Source organism: Zonotrichia leucophrys, chromosome Z, assembly GCF_028769735.1.
Source record: "Zonotrichia leucophrys gambelii isolate GWCS_2022_RI chromosome Z, RI_Zleu_2.0, whole genome shotgun sequence".
Classification (NCBI taxonomy): Eukaryota; Metazoa; Chordata; class Aves; order Passeriformes; family Passerellidae; genus Zonotrichia; species Zonotrichia leucophrys.
In genome coordinates, this window is record NC_088200.1 from 15,194,812 (window position 1) to 15,217,944 (window position 23,133).

A 23,133-nucleotide genomic window follows, 5' to 3' on the forward strand; every position below is an offset into this window, starting at 1 on the left:
TTTATCAACAATATAATGAAAATTTCAGAAAAGTTGGGAGGTAACACAGCATTCACAGCATTGACATACAACAAATATACCTAAAATAAACAAGGATGTGTTTATCTGATTCCATGTTTTCTATTTTTTAACCAGTAAAAAGCTGCTGTAAAGTTGTATGATTTTTTTTAACATTACAATTCTCACATTTTTACAAAGCTTAAGTTGTCACATTTTTTGAACTTAACCACTTTGCCTGACTGTAACCCTTATCTGTACTTCCTGAAACTTAGAGAACAAATGCTGCAGCTTATTATTTTACACTCATGAACATTTGAAAGCAGAAGCCACAACTAGGAAGTCAGATGCTATCTGAAAGACACATGTAATCTAGAAAGGAAGCTTTAGCATAATTCTAAAAAGCTGTACTTGAGCAGACACAATGGTAATACACTGCAGTGATCACAATTTAACAAATTTATACAATGTAACAGCAAATAAAACAAGCTTAATATATTCAAAAATCAGGACTTATCCTATGATGCTACTCCTACTTGTTTATATGTTTACCAAAGGTGAATTTTGTGGTTTACAAGTGTAGCAGCTAACAACACCCACCAGCTCAGCCATTTTAATAGGTTATTTGCCTGAGTATTAAAGCACCAAATATTCAATAAAATAATTCCTGTCTTATTAAATAACCATTAAATCTATGTCCTTTCCAGCTCTCTATTACAAGAAAGAAAACAACTTATAACGGCCACTCTCAATTCAAACAGCAAACATTACAAATGTGATGACAGACAATGTAAGCTACAATATGCTGTCAATGTATGAAGATTTTCCAAATTTTCTAAAGCAAAAAGTTAGGCATAAACAGAACTGACAAAAAGCAGAAAAGCTGACAAACTGAGTAAGAAATTAGGAGACTCACAAAATGAGGATGCAAACCCAAATTCCACCCTCTTTGGAATATGCATTATGTGATTGTGTAATTATTTTCATAGAGCTTTTCTCCAGAAATGCCCAACCCATTTATTAGAGAGGATGGAGTGCTCTGAGTATGATTCAGCACTCTGTCAGAGGGGCTCATCTTCACGACTCTTATCAGGCTCATTGCTATAATTGTGTGTCTCCCATTTACTAAACAGGCAATTTCAAGGAACAAATGGCTCATGATTAATGCACTTTAACACTGCTCTGGATTTAACTTCTACTTCTGGCAAAGAGTGCTCATGTAATACACAACAATTCACAGACTTTTCACAGGTTGCCACTACTTACAAGATAACTAGTTTTTCATTAAGTCTTAATTATGGTAATTTAGTTTTACGCTTAAGCGTAATTTCTAAATGTCTCAGCTCCTCATGTTGAAATAAATCACTTACAGAATCACAGAATGAAAAAAAAAAAGTTGTGAGACTCTTAAGATTAAGTAATGACAATTTCAAGACAGCTACCTGTCTTCAGACCAAGACTTGAATGCCATATTGAAAAATGCCAAATACATGAGAACCATTAAGAACTTATTCATTAAGTATTTTCTTACTAGCTCATACTAAGAGAGGGTTGCCAGTGGACTACAGTATTCTGCAGGCAGTATTGTACAGCATACCTAAAGAACAGATTAACAGCATACACATGATTGTTCTATTTCCCCCCTCAACAAACAGCTGACAGCATGTGTTTGTCATAACAGAGAGCTACATGGCAGAAAGCTCTCAGAGTATGCAATTAGTGCCGTTACTCCACATTCACCCTGTCAACAACCTGAAGGAATTATCTGGTCCAAGCAGTAACTGTGCCCTGAGCAGAAAATAAGAGCAGCCATACCAGATATCCTAATAGAATATCCTTTTTGCTCAAGATGCAAGCCCACAACATCAACGACGCTCTAAAGAGCCAACTAGTACACCCCAAAGATCAGTAATTCTGTGAAACCCATACATGGCGACAGAACTGCAGTAAAGTTATGAGTACAGAGGGTTGTCTCTACAAACTGCTAAGGCACCCATCTGAGTATTGTAAGCAGGTAAGAAACCCAGATATGAAGAAAAAAGTCTGAAATTATATGTCGTTAAAGCACCTGGCATTTTCTCTCAAGTGTAGAAAGCAGCAATGCAAGCGAAGGTGGTTACTATAGAGCAAACAGAAATCTGAAATCCAAAGTAGAATGATGTCATGAGGTACAGTTCACTCACTCAGATTAAAAACAGCCTTAAGCCCTAAATTATTGTGCATTTATTTTTAATATCATCAGGGAAACACACAGCAATTTAAAAATTCCCTATTATCTCAGACTCCTTACACTGAACTGAACTCTGCACTTAAACTTGAAAGAGAAAATAGAGAATTACCGTAATGGTCAAAAATATAATTTCATGCTACAAGCTGACAGCAATCAAAGCCTTCCATCCAGTGAAGCTGTTCCACAAGAAAAAAATTATAATTCCCTAACACAAAAATAAACGCTATTTTAGAAGGACTCTTGCTGGTTTTTAAGAATCTTACCCAAACTTCCTATGTACTGTATGATACCATACACTCTTAAAATAAGAGGTGACTATCTTCTCTCAAACCCTGGAAACAAAGCTGTGAATTTTACTGATTCACTACTGCAAAAAAGTTTCGAAAATACACCTTTGTAAAGAAATGCTAGATTTACCTGACACACACGATAAACAGCATAGACCTTCTGCACATTTTCATGCTCCAAATTTTAAATCCTTTAACTCCCTAATAAAATGGTGAACACTCAACAATTTCAAGACTATCTCTACGGTAGAATAAAGCTCTCCACTAGGTTTTTGAAATCTATTTTCACAAGGCAAGTACAGCACCAATATAATTAGGGCAAGACTAAGTGGACAGTTTTATCTTAGAATACGAGCATCTATGCAGTTTACTTCCCAGTGGATTGCATTTAGTCTTTCTTCCCTTACTGCTCTGTTTCTTCTCCCTGCCAGCAAAAAAGTCTCCTTTCCTAGAGCTACTTCCCACACACTGCAAAAAGAACCTCCTCCTTGCAAAGTGATGACCTCATGCTCCTAGTCCATCTCCTTCTATGGAGCAATTCTGGACTTGCTGCCAGCTCTCTCCGCCTTCAGCCTGACATGGCAAACATATCTTCCTTCACCCTGCTGCTCCCAGCTGAGGGAACACTGAGGACAGGCGGCAACTGGGAGGTCAGACCAGGCAGGGAGAGGGGATTTCCCATGGACAAACAACAGGCCACGAGATGCCAGCCCCGCTCTCCTACCACCAAAGCACCTCTGCTTGCTGCTGCAGGAAGAATGACACTGAACTCTGAACATTTTAAGCATGGAAATGCATCCCATGTTACCTAACTGCAGTGCACCTCCTGAAGGCAAACCTTTCTTCCCTTTTATGCTCTTAGTTAAATACCTCTAATCTAGTGAAGCAAATGTCGCTCCCCCTCTCTTAACAAAGGCCCATCTCACCTTCGCATCACTAAAGTTCTGATTTCGAAATTGGCCCGACATCCTGTGCACACACTGATACATTCTTTTATCTTTTTTGCAAGTTAATCTTTAAGCTCCATCAAACAACTCCAGAGGAACTGAAAATTTCTATTCTCTATACTCTGTTCATTGCCTTCTGTAGCCTGTCTTGCTTTCAAGTATCAGAATTATTTCTACATGATCACTTTATACACTGGCAATCCAAATACCAACTGACAAAGGACAAAGGACTCAGCTGTGACATGAAGTTACAGTTGTAGAAAATCAGGAAATCTGATGGATAACTCAGCTTTTACTCAGCTAGTAAGTGACATTGTACATAGGAGACCTAATCTTCTCCCTCAATGAAATATCTCCAAAGCCCAAGTTTAGAGTTAACATTCCATACATGTGTATTTTAAAGTTTTAATTGTACTGACAATTTTTGTCAACACATTACAAAGAATTTATAAGAAGAGGGAACAGACATGGGTCTCCCCAACAATAATCATTACTCTAACTCAACTTAACCCGTCCATCATTTGCAATTTGATTTGACTGTGAGCAGATGATGTGTGAATGCCCCACCTCCCTGAGATTCTCAAAGACTACCACTTACATAAAATAAACTGTAGAACCAATCTCCTTGTTAGGTATTGTAAACAAGTAAAACTAACTTATTTTAATAAAAATATTTTAATACCCAATATTTTTTTTTGGTCTAGTTTCACGCATCACCCATCATTTTTCACACTGCAACTTCTTGAAGGAATCTGCAGTACAAAGTACAACAGAGCAGACCACCAAAGCCACTTTGAGCAGGTCTGTTGCAAAGCAGGGAAAAGTTATTTCACCTATGTGAAAAGCAGTGATGCCCTCCAGCAAACAGAAAATGAGCTGGCTTGTTTTAAAGGTCTTACAAAACCCTGGTGCTCACACACATGTGTAATTTTAGGGATGTGGATGCTCATGTGAAGTCCAACCAAACAGAAACATACTCCAACATGAAAAGGGATGTTTAATGCCCACTCGAACACCAAACATAAGTATTCAATACACGCGCAAATCCCACTATCTCAAACACAAAGCATCAGAAGGCACACGAAGAGCGCCAGGGCAGCGACGCTGACAAGGCCTCACCGTGCAGGCTCCAGCACTAAGGCACAAGTTCTCGCAGGCGGCCGCTGTGCTGCACAGAACTGTCAGGCGGCACCAAGGAGGAAGGGAACGCAAAACCCCAAACCGCCTCCCGGGGCTGCTGCGTTTATTGGGAAGCAGGGATGGTCACACATCGTAGCTCCTAGCGGTGGCCGGCGCGTCCTCCCATTACTCCCAGCACTTCCAGCCCGGCCGGAGCACGGGAGAGGAACAGACACGCCCGGCACCGCCGGACCGGGGCCGAACCCGCCCTCTGCCTCCCCCAGCCCGGACCTCGGCGGCGGACCCGGGGAGGGGCGGGACCCGCGCCCGCCGCGCTGCCCCTGCCCCGCCGGGGCGGAGCCGCCGCCGGGCGAGCGGCGCCTCCGACACCTCCCCGCGGGACGCCACCGGGACGCGACCGGATGCGGCCGCCGCCGCCGCCCCGGCGCAGCGGAACGCGAGCGGCGCCGCTCCCCGCCCCGCCCCGCCCGCAGGTAGAGCCGGCGCGGGGCCCGCCAGCGTCCCACTGCCGGTCGGGGGTCCCGGCGCTCCCGGCGCTCCCGGGGGTCCCTGGCCGGGGCAGGGCGGGCGCGGCGCCGGCGGGGCGAGGGCGGCCGGACCCGTGCGCGGACGCGGCGCCGGCGGGGGGCGCGGGCGGCGCGCGCGGACCGTCCCTACCTGACAAGCCGAGCCCCCTCCGCCGCCGCGCGCGTCACGGGCCCGCACGCACCGCGTGACCCCGCGCGGGCCAATGCGCGCGGCGCCGCCCGCCGCCCCGCCGGCCAATGGCGGCGCGGTCCGCCTCCCGCTGACGCGCGCGCGGAGGGGCGGGGGGCGGGGGCGCGCTCCCGCGCCAACGCCTCCCGCGCGCCTCCGTCTCCCGGCAACACTCCCCGCCCCTCCCCGCGCGCCTCCGCTCCGCGCCCCCGGCCGCCACTTCCCTGGGACAGCCCGGGGGACACCCCTGGGAGCACCCCTGGGGACAGCCCGGGGGACAGCCCCGTGTCCCCGCAGGTCCCTGCTGCCCGCGCCCGCGGCAGGGAGGGAGGCGTGCGAGGCTCAGCGGTGCGCCATGCTGACTGAGAGTGACTCCTGGGCTGCCCAACAGGTGGACGAGGAGTAATTTGGTGATTTGGTGCTGCAGCAGCTCAGCCAGAGAGAGGCAGCGAGCAGTGAAAAAAGAAAGGCGGTGAAAAAGAAAATTTAAGAAGGGGGAGGTGGGAAGAAAGGGAAAAAGAAAAGGGGGAAGGAAAAACAAAATAGAAACGAAGGGTGGGTAATGGAAGAAAAGAAGAAGGCAAAAGGAAGAGGAGAGATGGCAGGAAAAAAGAAAGATAAAAAAGTGGCAGGAAAAAGAAGGAAATAAAAGAATAAAGGGGAAAAGAAAAACTAGAAGAAAAAATGAAGGGCAAAAAAGAACAGAAAGAAAAAGAGGGGAGGGGAAAAAAAGAGAAAAAAAGAAAAACAAAAAAAGAGGTAGGAAAAAAATCCCCTTGATAGGTTTCAGGAAAACCCATTAATATTAAAGTTTTTAATATTGTATTTTATAATAGATTAAGCTGAAAAGAAATGGAAAAAAGTCAATTTAATGAAGTAGCAATAACAAAATCAGATTGTATTATCTATTTCAGAGATACTGAAGAGCCCCTTAACAGTTTAGATTAAACTAACAGAGAGGTATCTTTTTTCTTTTTTTTTTCTGAGAGGTTGGTAGTGATGGATATTCAGGACTCTAAAAACAGAAATGTGCACAGAGCACTCATATTCCAGTTCATGGCTTCTTTTTACACCCAAGTGTTTAAAGAGCACTAATGAAATTTGCTGTGTGCAGTTCTCTACCTCTGTTAAACCATTCACACATTTGCTTCCCAAACAACTTATAAAAATATTTTCCTTTATTTACCTTTTTATCAAATAAGAAAAAGTTACATTCCTTCGTACGTCATCTCTATGCACCTTGAGGCAAATTGAGACCTATATGCAATAATAAACACATTTGCATGGTACTGAAGGAAAAAAAAAGCTATTTACTTGTAGAAAATGGGGGTTTAAGTTGTAATTTACATTTGTAAATTTCCAACTGTGTTAGATCTGGGATAAATATCTTATATGCAAGTACTGAATTTGCTGTAAGAAGTCATCAGTTAGAGTGTTTTATGACAAATGCTGGTGCAAACAGCATGAGCCAGTCTCTTCGTTCAGCTATATTCAAACACAGACTATTTTATTGGGCAGGTATCCTATCAGTCTCGTGTGCCTGCAGAAGATGTTGCATGATTTTTGTCTACAGTTCAGTAGTTTACCTGGCCTTGAGACCCTTCAGCTTTGTGAAAACTGGTAGGCAATGGTACAAGGGCAGAAAAACCTTTCTTCATTAGTTTTCTGATTAGAAATTTTTAAACTTTATTGAAGAATCTACTTGATTTTTGAGGAAGGGGGGATTCTGTGTGCTTTTTCATGTAACAGGGTTGGCTTTTTTTCCCCTGCAGCTTTCAAATATTTTTAAAATAAATGTGAAAAAGAGATGTTCCTATACTATAGTCACTGCAGTGTAGTCTAGACATATGCAAAATATTTTAAAAATCAAGTTCTTAATTTTATATAGAAAGTGCCGTTATTAATTGAATACAAAAAGTTTTAGAATTTTATCACCACTTGCAATTAAAATCCAAATTAGCAAGTTTATTTGTAAAAGGATCCTCCCTATCCCAGTGTTCCAGTTCTGCACACATTCCTTCACTCAGCCCAGTCCATATTTCCTTTGCCCTTTTCCTCCCAAGCCTGAGCCAGGGCCCACTGCCTAAGTACAAAATTGGAGAGGCTGCTTCCTGCAAGTATCCAGAAGAGATGAAAAGAATCAGGGAAATTTATATATTCTTGCCTCAACATATTCTGGCTGTACTTTCTTCCACCCATTCCCCTTTGCTGCTGTAGCAGGATGCTCTGCCTAAGTAGGGGTAAAACAGCTCAAAATTGACCCTATTTGAAAAAAATTATCAGTAGTGGGTGGGGAAGGGGCCTCATACTGTGTTTGGTGTTGAAGAATCAGCCTGATTGATCAGTCCCAAAGTGAAACATTCTGAGGATGTGAAGAACATTTCCTGACATGAACTGGCACTGGTGAGGATGTGCCAAGTGAAGTTGCTATTAGAGGCACCATCAGGTCATAGTGCTGATAACCTGAAGCTGCTGAGGTGATGCTGCAGGCCCAGAGACATCTGACTGTGAATCACCTTGTGCCACAAAAGCCCAGCCCCTCTTTTTAATTGCAGGGGATTCTGACACACCACTTCTCAGAGCGACTGTGGATACTCCACCCCTGAACGGGGATGCCCCTCAAGGCTACTCTCAAGGCTGAACAGAAGAAATTTGCCCTCTGGTGTTGTGGGTAACATCAATCTCTGCTTAGTAATTGTTTTGCTGGCTTTAATATTATTCCTTCATTATTTAATAAATTGTGCATTATACTAGTAGTTATAACTATGTTCACTGTGTAGTAACAAATTCTGATTAAGATCCCTTAGTCTAAGCATTTTAATTTCATCAGTTAAAATGAATAAATCTTCTATATTGTCTTGTAATCCTTAACTCTCCAGGATAAAGCTGTGCTAAGGTTTAATTATGCTTATAAAAATCTTTGGACATAAACTCTTGACCAAGTCTGGGACTGGGTGTGGATCCAGCCACACCTGGTTTCCTCTCTGAGGAGGTCATTAGAAAACTAGAACCTTTTTGAACATCATGATGCAGCAGGAGAGTTTCCCTCATAAATCTTGTTGAAACTTTCCATTCTGCCCTCAGCAGCTCCTAATGTTAGCTCCTACACATGATATCTTCATGCTAGACCAGAGGTGATCAGCATCAGTACTTAAAACCTGCTAGTTTGGACGACTGTGCCATTGAAGCATTATTTCAGACCTTACTGCAAAACTGCCTCCCAAAAAAACTCAGCAGAACCTGGACATGTGCTGGGTTCCATGGTGCAACTCCTCAACAGCTACCAGGCAGATTACTTCATGGCCCAACCACCTAAAACAATTGCAGCTCTCTGGTTAAAAATACCTGAAGAAATGAGTTCACTATCCTGGGTCATTCTTTACCTCTCACATTACTCATTTTCTGTAAGCTTGTGCTTCAGTTTTTTCTGGCTTTCCAACTGCTAGAGAATTATCAGTCTGTCATAATCTATCCACACACATTTGTGGTCCTAGAAATACCGGAGTTTTGCTTCTTAAATAGTAAAACTCTTGTCCTATTTAGATAAACTATAACTTTCAAGAATTCTCTTCCCTTTGTTCTTCTGTTTGCTGCAATTCCTCTGTTACACTGCAAGTCTATAATTCAGTCAGCATATTTTCTTTTCTACCTTTTATCTAGTTTCTTTGTTTATGGCTCATTGCCTAAAATTCCTGGATGTGACATGCAAGTTATCAGTTGTTCTATTCTGCTGATACTGATGTTGAAAAACCTCAAAGTTATTCTTAGGAGACATACTGTAGCATTATATTCCTTCAAGAATAATGACTGTAAGCTAAATTACATGCCTGGAAGGGAAATATAAATGTAGGAAATAGAGAGATGGAAAGTTCCTCATTATCACTCCATCATAGTGCTGAAGTAAAATGGGAGTCATTGCAAAATTCAAGATTAAATAAAGTTCCTGGATATACTAAAGGATTCTATTATATACAAGTCAGCAATACAGAAAGATTAATATAGATATACACTCAGAAGTAAAGACTTTTAAGAGATTTCTGTGAAAGATAAAATAATAAATTTTCAAAGAAAACCCAACAAAAACGTTAGCTCAGGCTTTTAACCTGCAGTATGTATCCTTGATCCCCAACAAATGTGTATTAATTCCTTCCTGTTGAATTAGATTTGCTGCAGTAGCTTGATGAGTTAGGCATGAATTAATGTCTTTTTCTGAACTATTGAACACCTTTGAAAAAAATTGCATTTTACCATTTTACTCATTCTTTTCTTATTTTCTGTCACTATCATCGTAAGGAAATACCAAGAAACCTTTAAATAACTATACCAAATGTGTATTAAAGCACCGGAGCTTTTGTGTCAGAAGGAGAATAATGTTGCTACTGCTCTTACGAAAATTATTCTGGTTCTTCTATTGCATATCCAGATAATAACATCATAAAACTGAGGCATGCTGAAGCAATGAAGCAAAAAAGCATGTGAATACGGAGCTAAGCAAACAGCTGAACTCCCTTTTTACCTCTGCCATAGGTATTCTACTTATGCAAAGCACTCCCTGCTTCAGTATTTCTATCTGTAAATGACAACATCAATACTTTCCTTGCAGGATGGTAGAAGGTGTAGATTGTTAATATTTACAAAGCATCTTCAAATTTTTGTGTGGAAAAGGTGAAAAAATGCAAATAATAGTAAGCGAAGTAAGGATATTATAGTTATTCTATCATTGATTATAGAAGTCTTATTTTCGTATTCTTTTTAGGGATTTTCATTATTACTTGCTATTTTTCTCCTCTCTACCCTTCTTTTTCTCCCACCCCCATTTTGTACTTCATATTTTGAATTTCAATGTCTGTTGCTATGGCAACACCACGATCTGACTAGTGCTGCCTTCAGACCCTTTTCAAATCTATGCTGTGCTATTTAAAACTACACATTTTGTGTTTAAGGGGCCTGGAGGTTTCCTTAGAATAACCTGACAGGATTTTCCCAGCTCTAAGCTATAGTGCAGATACATATTGCTAAATCCTAATACTTGCAATGCTTGTCCATCCCAATTCACATTAATTTGACTATTTTCTTTTCTATGGTGGCTAAATAAATGATGGTGGAATTAACAGAAGTAAGCATACTTTTACTTTTATTTATTTCCATAAATATTTACATATATGTACATATATGTGTATATACATATACAAATAAGCAGGCTCAATGTGCACATACACAATTTGTTTTTCATGTCTGTAAACTGTAATCTGCCAGAGAACTTCTCAGAGAAGTCAAAGGAACCACCAAATTCAGTTTAATTTTATAATGAATTAAAACTCAGAAGACAATAGTGAAAATTCCCAGTGGTGTGAGGGAATTTAATGGTTTTTTTCTTAAAAGCTGCTACTGATCCTTGCTAATGCCTGAGTACAAAGAACAAGTGTGCAGTAGTGGAGTTTCCACTCATAATACAAAGCTAAAAACATACATTCAAATCTCTGATTTTGCATTCAAATTTCTGATTTTACATTCAAACACCTGACCTCCTAAAACTGTTAAAGTCCTGATAAATTTACTGCTGTTACCATTAATTGGAGTCATAAGCTTCAGCCTAATAGACGGCCACAGATACACTGCTCAAATACTGGAACACACTCACTGAAATCAAACAGAGTTTAAAGAATATCCTGTATCAACTTGTGATGAGGGAGGAGACTTATAGGTAAGTTCCTGAGCATTTAAATAAATTAAAGAATAATTACAGAGTTTATGCAATGTCATTACAATGATCCCACGTTACTGATATGACAAGCCCAAGTTTTATCCTGGGATAAAATTTTATCCAAGTTTTATCCTGTGCATCAAGTGGCACTACAGACTGACACACTGATTTAAGTTTTCTACCTCTAGCTCTGTGGAGCAGCATTGTTAAGCCATGTTATTATGCTCCTGTCTAATTAAAAACAAAAAAAAACAAAACAAAAAAAAAAAAAAACCAAAAAAAAACCTAACACACCAACAAAACCAGAGCTCGTTATTACTCTTAAGCTAAAGGAATAATAATTCCTTGAATAAATGTCTCTCCTTGAAAATCATGGTACATCTTGCTACTTACTTATAAAGACTGGAAAACAGGGTAAATATTTAACATTCAGATGATACAGAAACCACCTTAAAATATTTCAATGGTGTTAAAGCAAATTCATTTCCCAGCTGCAAGAAAGCAGGCCAGCTGTGTGTGAATGTACCCAGGTAAAAGGCCACTGAGCCTTCTGTTGGTATTTTATTTCAGACTGCAGTTAATGATTTTAAATCTTTGGATACAATCCCTGAAGTCAGCATCGATTCCTCTGATGCCCTCCACCTTAGAGGTATTTCCCTCCTCAGTCTTCAGCATTTTCCTCACTTCTGCTCCCAGAAGTGCACCAGCAGTTTATGCACATGTTCTGCAAAAGACATAAAGGAGATGACCAGGCTTAAAAATGTATTGTCACTTTAAAATGTACATGGTTTCATTATGCAAGTCCTGTTACAATTTTTCAAACAAAGCATGTTCCCTATCTGCTGAACAGCACAGCCAGGAAGGAGCTGGGCCGGCACAACTCAGCCACGCAGTGAGGAGTCGGCGAAGGAGGACGAGTGTGCCAATTCCTCAGGCTACCATTGCCACTAAAACGTGCCTTTCCTGAAGCAACAGGGTTGAATTACCTCTTTGGTGTCATCATTCCTATCCAAACCTGAGATAGGAAAAAATTTTTCTACTCTGAGAAGACAAAATTGTAATGCACAGGCTAAGATACTTTATATGATTAAATAAATTGTGGCCATCACTGTGAATCTGTTTGTATAAAACAATTTTCAGTGTATTAAGAAAACCCACCTTGAGGACAAATTCCAGCTTAAAGTATTCCTGCATCTCACAAACAATGTACATTCCTCCTCCCATGCTGCAATATGCTACCACCCTAGGTTGTGCTGACACAGCTTTTGGTAGGATTACATAGTGAAGAAAACTGATAGAACTAAATAAAATTCTGCAAGCAAACAACAAAAAACACTCTTAAACAGAAGTTGTTAATCCATGGCCTAGAAGCTCAGTCTTTGCCTTGAGACAGCAGAACAGGTTGATGATTTAATCATTCTTGATAGATAATGTTTATATCTACTACAGTAAAGGAGTCTTTCTAAAATATAAGCAGCAGCAGAAGATAAAAGTAAACTTTATTAAACTAAAAATCACCAAGAAGGCAGTCATGAAACAGAGTTTATAAGATTACATGTTTCTAAAATATTGTTCCTTTAAGGCAAAGCTTTTTTTTAGGGTGAAGAGTTTATATAAATTTGTTTCCACAGCACCATGGCTGATTAAGTGACTTGACATCTCTATAGGTAAGTGATGGAGGTGTTTCCCAGAGCCAGTGTACAAAGAGATGCAGCTCTTCCTCTCAGCCTCTCCTTAGATGTGACAAAAAAGGTTGCACAGATTTGATTTGTGAAATTGGATTACTCTTCTGTTATTTTTACCTTTCTGGTGCCAAGGGTAATTTCAATAGTAAAACCTGTTAAAATATTTTTCTCACTTCCTCATTTTCATACTTGGGAGTTTTTTCCTCAGTGGGGTATAAGTTGCCCCATATTTTATAATTTTGGCTATTCCAATTTGGAGTGCTTGTTTAAAGCAGATAGTGTTTAGAATTTTGAATAAATTGATGCAAATTCCTCTCCTCTCCTCTCCTCTCCTCTCCTCTCCTCTCCTCTCCTCTCCTCTCCTCTCCTCTCCTCTCCTCTCCTCTCCTCTCCTCTCCTCTCCTCTCCTCTCCTCTCCTCTCCTCTCCTCTCCTCTCCTCTCCTCTCCTCTCCTCTCCTCTCCTCTCCTCTCCTCTCCTCTCCTCTCCTCTCCTCTCCTCTCCTCTCCTCTCCTCTCCTTTCCTCTCCTCTCCTCCTCAAGGGAAAAGCCAAAGTATAATTGTTGTCCTGATGTCAGAAACATGTTCTTAAAATCCTATGTCTTTTTGTAATAGAACTGTCCTGTCCAGTAATATTTTTTCAGTACCTATTAGAAAGAGAATACCTGGAGGGACACCATGTCATTGCAAAGTATGGAGCTGAAAAATTTAGAAAGAAACAACAGTAGAGCTCCCAAGGCAAAAAAATGTCAATTTTGCCATTATTTACTTTGGAGTTTATGGAGAGACACAGGGATTTCTTTAGAAGTTCTCTAAAGCCGAATTTCTGCTTATCAGAAACTGCTTTAGATTCGTGGAGCTCAGTCGCCTGGGATACTTTACACAGCATTGCTCTTTTAAAAGCACAGTGTATTTCACAACTAAAATTGTCTTTTAAGTATTACTCAGCACAGCAATAATAACTGGGTACAAAGAGCTATCTGCCATACAGTTTTGACTCTCAGAGTCCATTCCAAACAGTTTCTAACTATGTAAGAGCTCACACATCTTGCCTGGAAAGACCAGCTAGTCAGGTCTGTGAATAAGCATACATACATTAACAAATAGATTCTCTCAGAAAGAGGGTTGGGAGGGAAAATAAATTTAGAAAAATATTTTAAAATAAGAGAAAGAGAGAGAGAGAAAGAGTGCAGATCAACAGTTTTCTCATATTTTAATACAAGCTTGACTGCTATCTGGTACTGGTAAAATTATGGCCAGCTGACTAGCTCCTAGCCCTGGAAATTAAGCTGGTGCTTGCTAGTGTATCCAGTATGTTGTGCCACTAGACATATACTGAGTATTTAGTAGATTATATCACATTTATACAGTTTAGGCCTGTCAGGCCTACACCTTGTCTTAAGGATGGATGAGTACACACACAGAGTTCTGTGGACCTCTGGCAAGTGAATCACCCTGAAACCGGCAGTAGGATTTGCAAACAAGAGTTTTATGCAACAGCAAGCATTATTCCACACAGCAGGAAGCCTTTCCTGGGAGGTGCTGATACCCTGCCCATTGAACCCTGCGTGTATCAGCGCTGACAGAGTGGGAGCGCTTCCAAAGGCCAGCGCTACGGATTCCGCAGCTTGCAGCAATATGAAACAAATGAAAAATAGGCAGATATCCATCTTCCAGCTCTGAATACCTGTGGGTGAAGCTGTAAAAAATGTATTACTAGGTTTTTACTTTTTTTTGCCCTTGTCTAATCACCAGCAGTAAATCAATTGTGCCCTCTAGAATCCATAGGGGGTTAAAACAAGTTCTGACTTGATTCTGTTTCATTGTTTAAATAAAAAATTCAACATAATATATTTTAAATTAAGCATTTATCAAAATAGTTTGCTTTGTTTCATAGATGATGACATAATCCCTTCTTTTTAACATTGTATGTAATTATGAAGTGTGTGTCTTGTAAAACATGGGATTTTCCCTGCTCAGATATATTCTAGGATTATGTTTATACCATTTTAGATGAAATTGCTCTTAAATTGTTGATGGAAGTGCACAGAATGTAATATCTGTAGTTTATCAGCATTCCTCACTTTCAATATCAAATTACAGAAATTTCTTGGCACTTTATATTAGATATCTGGTTTGTGCTTAATTAAAAAATAATCTTTTTCAACTGTGGGAAATTCTGTTTTGATCTCATTTTTTATACTTCCAGATGATGAGAGAAGTACATTTAAAGACACATCCTCTGTGTTTCATCTGAGTGTCTTCTTGTATAATTTATAAATGCAACAACATGTCTAACCTTGAAAGGAGTGTATGTAGCAAGACTGGTTTTGCTGCATTAATCCAAGATTTCCATTGGCACCTTTTCTATGGATTATTCAAATAAGCATCTTTAACTATCCATGTTTCACATAATTTTTCTTTATTCAAGCAAGGCATGTCAGAGTTGTTACCTTGAACGTTCTATGTAGTGACAAGGATAGCTGTGAACTCCACACGTGTTTGTCACCACGTGACAATGCCTTGTTTCTAGTCACCTATGTCTAAACATTTGAGTTGTGATTGCAGAGACCCAGCCAACTGAAAATGTTGTCACAACTAGGTGCCAGAGCACAGGAGAGAACCAGGGTGTCCCCAGGCCCAGGGAGACAAGGGGAACCCATCTCTCTCAGGACAGGAATCTCACAGCAATCAATCTCAGCACACCAGGAAGGGAGCAGGGCAGTGCTCAGTGCAGATGGGCTGAAAGTAAGAGCAGTCCCAAGTCCAGGGCATCTCACAGATCTATGAGCATAGGGCAGGTCCAACATCAATCCATGACCCTACAGACCGTACCTATGGGCAGGTGAGGCTGAAGAGCAGCACTCCTTGAATGTCACTCTGTGCCTGTGGGAGAAGGTGGCAGTCTGTCACATGGGTTAGGGTCCCACATGAGGCTGAGCAGAGTTGCAGAGGTCAGCTAGTGCCCCAGAGGTCAACTAGTGCACCAGAAGATGGCCAAGAAGGGATTTTTGGGTGACATGGCTAGCTACCTTCTTGGAGGCCTTCTGCTTCACTTGCTCCAGTTTGTCAATGTTTGTTTCACTGTATGTTCAAAACCAGAGGCAGGAGTACTCTGACTGTGGTCTAACAAGAGCTGCATGAGGCAGGATAATCACTTCCCTTAACCTGTGCTCATGTTATTATGTTATCCCAGTCAGGCTGGGATGGTGTTGGCCTTCGCTACAGGGCACAGAGCTGAATCACCCAAATTCCTGTACACCAGGACCTTCGTCTCCCTCCCAGCAAAGCTGCTCTCCAGTTTGTTTTTCGTTGCATCCTTAACATCCTACTCTAGGTATAAAAGTATTGTAGAGGAGAATGTTCAAAGCCTCACAAGTCAGCGAATAAACGGGCAAGTGCAAAGGTAAAAAGCAGTTTAAAAATATAAAGGTTAAGGCAAATCAGAGTTAATCACTTTGTTATGCAGCCTTTATGTTGTGTTTCCCTACTTGTAGATGTTCTGAGAACCACAAATTTAATACTTCATAGAATCAAACGATCATAGAATGGTTTGCATTGGAAGAGACCTTTAAAGGTGACGTAGTGCAATGACTTGAAATAGGCAGCAACATCAAAAAAATCAGGCTGCTCAGAGCAACATCCTGACAGATCTCCAATAATTCTAGGAGTGGGTCATCCATAGCTTCTCTAAGGAACGGGTTCCAGTGTTTCAGCACCATTACCAAAAAAATTTTCTTCCTTATCTAGGCTGAATCTATCCTCTTATAGTTTAAATCATCACTGTGCTATTACTACAGGCCCTGTTAAAGACTCTCTCCTCTTATGCAGCCCATTTAAGTATTTAAATGCCACATAAAGGTCTCCCCCAGAGCCTTCTCCTCTCCAGGCTAAACAGTTCTGACTCCGATAATTTTTTGTGGCCTCCTCTGGCCTCTCTGCAGCAGCTCCATGTCCTTCCTGTGCCGGGACCCCGGGGCTGGAGGCAGCTCTGCAGGTGGGGTCTCAGCAGAGTGGGGCAGAGGGGCAGAATCCCCTCCCTGCCCTGCTGCCCAGGGGCTCTGGGTGCAGCCCAGGACACACTTGGCTCTCTGGGCTGGCAGTGCCCATGGCTGGCTCATGTCCAGCTCTCACCCACAGCACCCCCAGGCCCTTCTGGGCAGGGCTGCTCTCCATCTGGTCATGCCCAGCCTGGGCTGGCACCAGGGATTGCCCTGACCCAGGGGCAGCACCTGAGCTTGGCCTTGTTGAACCTCATGGGATTCCCATGGGCCACTGCTCGAGCTTGTCCAGGTCCCTCTGGATGGCATCTGTCCCTCAGGAGTGTCAGCTGCACCACTCAGCTTGGTGTCATCTGCAAACCTCCTTAGTGTGCACTCAATACCATTGGTTATGCCATTGATGAAGGTATTAGAAAGTATTGGCCCCAGCACTGGCTCCTTGTCTTGGGGTGTATTTGATGTGTACTTGATGAGTACCTGACATGTCAACTGTAATGAGCTTATTTAGACACAGGTCCTCATATGCAATTAAATAAAATTCATCTGAGTTCATAAAGTCCTCCTCTTCCCTGCAATTCTGGTCTTATGAAGCACAGAAGTAATCTTCTGACTTTGACTTTAGCAGTAAATGCTGTATGTATTTTTTCTGCTGTTTAAAAACAATAGCAGTATTTAAAAATGCTCCTCACATTCATCTTCAAGTGCCATGTGAATCGCCCAGTTTCAAACCCGCATATGGCCAGCTGTCACAGTTTAGCACGACAAGAGAATCTGGTATAACTTTGAAGTAAGCTATGGAATCATATCCATCCTTAAATCTAAATTCTCTTGATGGCTTTGAGATGTAACTATAGTCAAATTCAGAAACAAATTGTTTCTCTTTTCCTTGCTTGGCACAAATAAGCTTCTGAAGATAATGAATGTCGAGTCTCACCAGTGGGCAAGCTGAAAAGTTCATTCAGTATTGCGAAAGCCTGTAGCATTTCTTCAGAAGACCTCCAAGGTGTGTGGTATATTCATTTGGGGTTTATGTTAACTTTGTTATAATTTTTCTGGAAATAACTTGTAGACAGTTGAAAATTATTGAAAAATATTATCTGATGAACTGTATTAATAAAAAACAGGCTCATAAATGTTTGTCCTAAAAATTGTAACTTGACAAATTGAGAGGGAGTATAGATTTCATGGGCAACAAGATTGTCTAATTGTAAAGTGGTCACCAACTTAGGCAACTATCAAATTCCTATTGTTCAACTCCAAAATTACTAATCTTTATTTAATTGGTAGTCATTCTTCTAATTTTCTTATAAAATAACCTGCACTTTAAATAAAAAAAGAAATGTGAAATTTAGCTTAGGATCTACCTCTTACTTCAGAAGGATAAATGTCCCACATTCCACCTGAGCATTAAATTTTTAAACTTTCTTCTCAGGCTCCTGGGTGATAGCCATGAATTCTGACATAAATCTCTTACTAAGACTGCATAAATCATGCAATGCTTTTTAAAATACTTTTAAGATAGAAATGCCAACTAATAAAATCTCCAAAATTTATAGGGCACTGAAAGGAGCAATGCTATAAAAACGAGCAGTCTTCTGTTCCTGGCTTGCAGTAACAGCAAAGCAGTCCAGCTCTGTGTGTGCAGTCATTTCTAATAAGCCACAAAAGTTCCTTTCAAAGCTATTAGATCCAAAGCCTGCTAAACTCTTTGGATATGCCTACCCTAGTATATTTCCTGGCATATTTTTTCTATTGCCTAACATTGCCTAGAATTATCCTCGGGTATGATTTGGGAGTCAGAATTCATCAGGCCCCTCCACTTCTGACAGGTAGCTTACTTGCAGCTCCTCTCTTGGAAACCTGTCTAAAGATTTGACTGGAAGAGCTGCAGTCTTCTTGTGCCAGTTGGCCTTCATTATGACAAATATTTTCCTGGTACCTTTATTTACTGGTGCTTCTGAGCAGGTTGACAGGACCTGCAGTTTTCCTCAGTGCTGTTTCAGAGTGCTCTCATACCTACCAGACAAGAGAGAGTTTTTTCTAAAATGGACACCTCTTTGTGCATGCTTAAGTGACCTAAAAATTGCCCGTTGTCAGAATGATGTCTTCAAAGTAGCATAAAATTATTTCCCAGCTACTGATTCCCTAAATCAAATCCCAGGCTGCAAGTCCCATAAGATTTGCCTACATTGCCCTCTGTCATTATTTCCTGACACTGCAGCAAGGGAGGAGTATGAGAGTATGTCGGCATCCCTCAGATAGCAGAAATACTCCTGACTAGTGCTGATTTCATAGTCATACATTAAATATTATCGAAAATATTAGTCATGTGTGATGACTACCAACTGTGTGATGATCAGGGTCTCTGATGTTTCTCTCTACTGAGGGCAGGCAATACTGATTGTGATCACAGAGTTGATTATAAGCTGTTTTGCTTGGACAAAAATGTTTACCCTCTATCCCTCTTTTATTAATGAGGCCTCAGGGCCACAGTCCCAATGGACAGCTCCAACAGCAGGACACAAAAACCATTTTTTCATGGCCACATACTGGGATTGTTGAAAGGTGTTATAGCACTGACAGTATCTGCTAAGGGCAGATTTAAACTTTCTATGTACAACCAGATTAATCAGGATCATCTTAACAGATCCAACTCAAGAAGTTTTGGTGTTACACCTGGATAATGAAGTCTGTAGTTATGAATTATTTACTCTTTCATTGTATATGTCTCATTTTAAACAAAAACTGTTTACCTACATTTGACAGAGGAGAGGAGAGGAGAGGAGAGGAGAGGAGAGGAGAGGAGAGGAGAGGAGAGGAGAGGAGAGGAGAGGAGAGGAGAGGAGAGGAGAGGAGAGGAGAGGAGAGGAGAGGAGAGGAGAGGAGAGGAGAGGAGAGGAGAGGAGAGGAGAGGAGAGGAGAGGAGAGGAGAGGAGAGGAGAGGAGAGGAGAGGAGAGAGGAGAGGAGAGGAGAGGAGAGGAGAGGAGAGGAGAGGAGAGGAGAGGAATTTTCATCAATTTATTCAAAATTCTAAACACTATCTGCTTTAAACAAGCACTCCAAATTGGAATCCGGTTAATATGAGTTTTAATAGTGGATTGCTTTAAAGAGTGTCACAAATCCTTTAGTGACAGTAAGACAAAATTATTGTGCCATATTGTAAAAATTTTACCCTTAAACTGCATCTTACTTTACATCTTGCACTATAGCATATGGCCATAAGTATATTAGAGATGAAATGTCCATTTTAGAAGCTCTGATACCTTTCTATTTCTTGCTTATTTTATCCCTTTTATTTCTTAAGATAGGAAGAACCTGTCTTGTTCCTCACATAGGTAAGTCTAGTAAAGAATATTACATTCTGATTAAATTCTGCTACAGAAGGATAATATTTTAAGTGAAATTGGAAAGGTAAGGAACAGAAAATAATTACTAAATGTCAATTATGCAAGAGTAATTTTCTGCTGTAATTTATTTTCTGTTTGGCTGTGCATATTAATGACATAATATACCCAGAACTGTGCTGTTGTTTTTTGCTGATGTAACCTTTCTGTGCACTGGCATATCAACAGACTATTGTTCTATGGAATCTTTTTTCTTCTTAATTTTCAACTGTATTGAATTATTTTTTTTTCCTTTTGTTTTGCTTTATTCAAGCTTGCTATTTCTACTAAATGCCTACTGAGTTTTTTTGCTTGCCTTCTAATTCTGATGTTGTTGGTTCACCACATTACCGTAACTAAAAGTATTTTATGATAGCTAGAGAATTTTCAGATTTCATGTCACTTATGGACTTCTCGGACTCTTTTTTTTTTTTTTTTTAAGAAAAGTACTTTTCAACCATAGTTAACAGAAAGTATCCTGGTTTTGTATGTTTTCACAATTTGGATTTCTCTGATTGATACAGTCAAGAAGTATACCTCATGTTACCCTTCAGAAATCAAGTTATATTTTTTTCCCTTGGCTACCACCCATGATCTGACAAATTTAGAGAGCTGCTGTTGTTGGTCTCCATGAAGGGATGCATGCTAATTCCAGTGGAATAAAAATATAATCTGCGTGCTGTTTCCCAGAACCATCACATGAATGAGACATGTATCTTATTACAGCTTTGTAAGCATTAGAAATATCCGGAAGAAAATTTTCTGAGAAACTTGTTATGCAAGACCTGCTTCACCAGTGTACAGAGGCTAATCTTGTAACCTGCTGTACAAGAACCTCCCATACAGGAATTCTGGCCTTGTCTCTTTGTTTTGACCTGCCTCTCAGATTTTCTGGAGTGACAGTGAATGCTGGCTGTTGTGCCTGTTTGGTGCTTGTTTCCTCTCTTCAGGACAGCCAGGCTGCTTTGCCAGTTTGGCTGAGTAATGCAGACTCTACGGGCATTATAGACTCAACAACTTAGACTCCTTCTCTTTGTCGTAGCTCTTCACTGGTTGCTAAACAGGGCTGGATACCAGCTCATCAAGGCTTATAAATTTGGGGTGCATTTCAATATTGCTAGTTTAGGTGAGCTTGGCAAGAGTTACTTTTGATTAAAAATGTAACAAAGCAGGAGTGAAAAACTGGATCAGTACTTAGTAAATTGCATGTTTCTGAAACATGTGAATTCTCAGGTTTCGCGGGAACAGATTGTTTCAGCAAAACAAGGACCTCTTATTATTTAGAAAAGCATTAAAAGCAATGTGAAAGAAAGTTGGGAATTCTTTATCTTTGGGATTTAGGTGAGCTATTTAATATCTAATACTCCAGTCTTTTGTCTTGAAGACTGTCCTGCATCTCATCATAACAGCATTTTTGTTTTTCAAATGGGCTTACCAACAGTAATGTGAGATGTAGGTATAAGAGATATATTTGCAGAATATCTTTTTAAAACCCAGAGTGACCTGACCTTCTGCAGGAATATGGAGAGAAAAGTCAAAAGGGATTCCTGGAATGTTGCAATAAGCAGATAGTGGTATTAAACATATATAGATAAAAAGGCATAAAAGCTCATAAAAGTGTATGGAACTGATGTAAACCTAATAAAAAGAAGCATTTTATTGTAATAAAGAGTGAGGGTTGCAGACCACAGTGTGAGAAATAGCTACCCACTTTTCATAGTTTAGGAAAGTTTATTAAACCTTATTAAGAATACAACAGAAGATTGAATGAAAAAAAAAGGTTACAGCACTGGGAGCAAAAGATTTTCCTCACCATGTGCTCAGCCCCCTCACAATGGAGGTTTTCCCTGTTTAACCCTTTAACCCCTCCTGAAGTTCTATCCATCAACCCCTTCTTCGCTGTCTGCTGGTGGAGATCTCTTCCTCAAATCCTGAATGGGGGTCAGGTGTGGCCGTAGTGCCAAGCCAGCCCTCCCAGATGTCCCAACCACAGCTGTCCCTTGATAACCACGTGAGGGGTACAGCACAACTATAAATCTATAAACTTTGCTTAACCTATATACATTGTGAAAAATGCCAATCACTTGTTTTTAAAATTTTAAAAGTTTAATAGTAATAAAATGGTTATAAAAATAGTAATGCAATTAGAAAAATTTGGACAAGTTGAATTAGGACAATATGAGACGATAAAGACAAAGAGTTACGGATGTCTGGGTACCTTTTTCTGGGCAGCAGGAGCCCGGAAAAGGACCCCTGTTAACGAAGGATTAACCCTTAAAAACAGTAGCCCATTGCATATTCATACAATTCATACGTGATGCATAAATTCCATTCAAACACAAGATTCTGTCTGGTCATCATCATCTTCTTCCTTCTAATCCTAACGGTGCCTTCGAGGCAGGAAGAAGTTCGTTTCTTCTGATAAGAGGGCAATACATTCTTTTTTCTGAAAGATTCAGGTGTCCTGTGGCTGCTATCTGGTGCGAGTGCCTCATTCCTTTCTTAAAAAACTCCCACTGACATAGTTCTTATTTTAACTACAAAAGTTATCGTTTAATTACAAGACTACATTTATCATATTATTAAAATGTTAATACAGCACTACTAATCAATCCATCAAAATACATATGGTAAATATCTGCATAGAGCCATATAATATGCGTTTTTCACACACATTATATTTGTCTATTAATTGTGAGAGTCAATCATCATATGACTCGTCTATCACAACAGGAAAAGAAGTTTCTGGTGGAAGGGACACTGGTTTTAAAGGTAGGACCTGTTCTTGAGGTTTGATTTGTTCCCTTTTTCAGATTACAAGGAAGTCATGGTGTTCCAGAGTAGAAGCTGGTGCCAAAAGTTTGAGAACAGGATGTGATAAGATCACCAGAGTATTTTATCTGTATCTAGGAAGAAGCCCTGCAGAGCTCCTCTTTGGCTTTTACTGAAAGTAGAAGTCCTATTTTTACCAAGAATTTTGATCTCTTGGTGTTTTGGAGGAAGAAAAAGAAAACAACAAAGCACCTGAAGTCTGCATTGAGGTGAGGTGTATCCCAGAAGACT

The 23,133-nt window shown here is 40.5% G+C and overlaps 1 protein-coding gene across 4 annotated transcripts in view; it reads right to left on the minus strand.

Moving 5' to 3' along the window:
* The window catches only part of FER (FER tyrosine kinase), a 158,201-nt gene extending 152,863 nt beyond the window's left edge, over positions 1 to 5,338 (minus strand). For 2 of the 4 annotated variants that reach the window (XM_064735465.1, XM_064735468.1), the window contains exon 1: positions 5,259 to 5,338. The gene's annotated coding sequence lies outside the window, so the exon portion shown is untranslated. Of the gene's footprint in view, positions 1 to 4,580; positions 4,895 to 5,258 lie in introns of those variants that run through there. The other 2 variants (XM_064735467.1, XM_064735466.1) reach the window with 2 other exon arrangements.
* Positions 5,339 to 23,133: the final 17,795 nt, after the last annotated feature.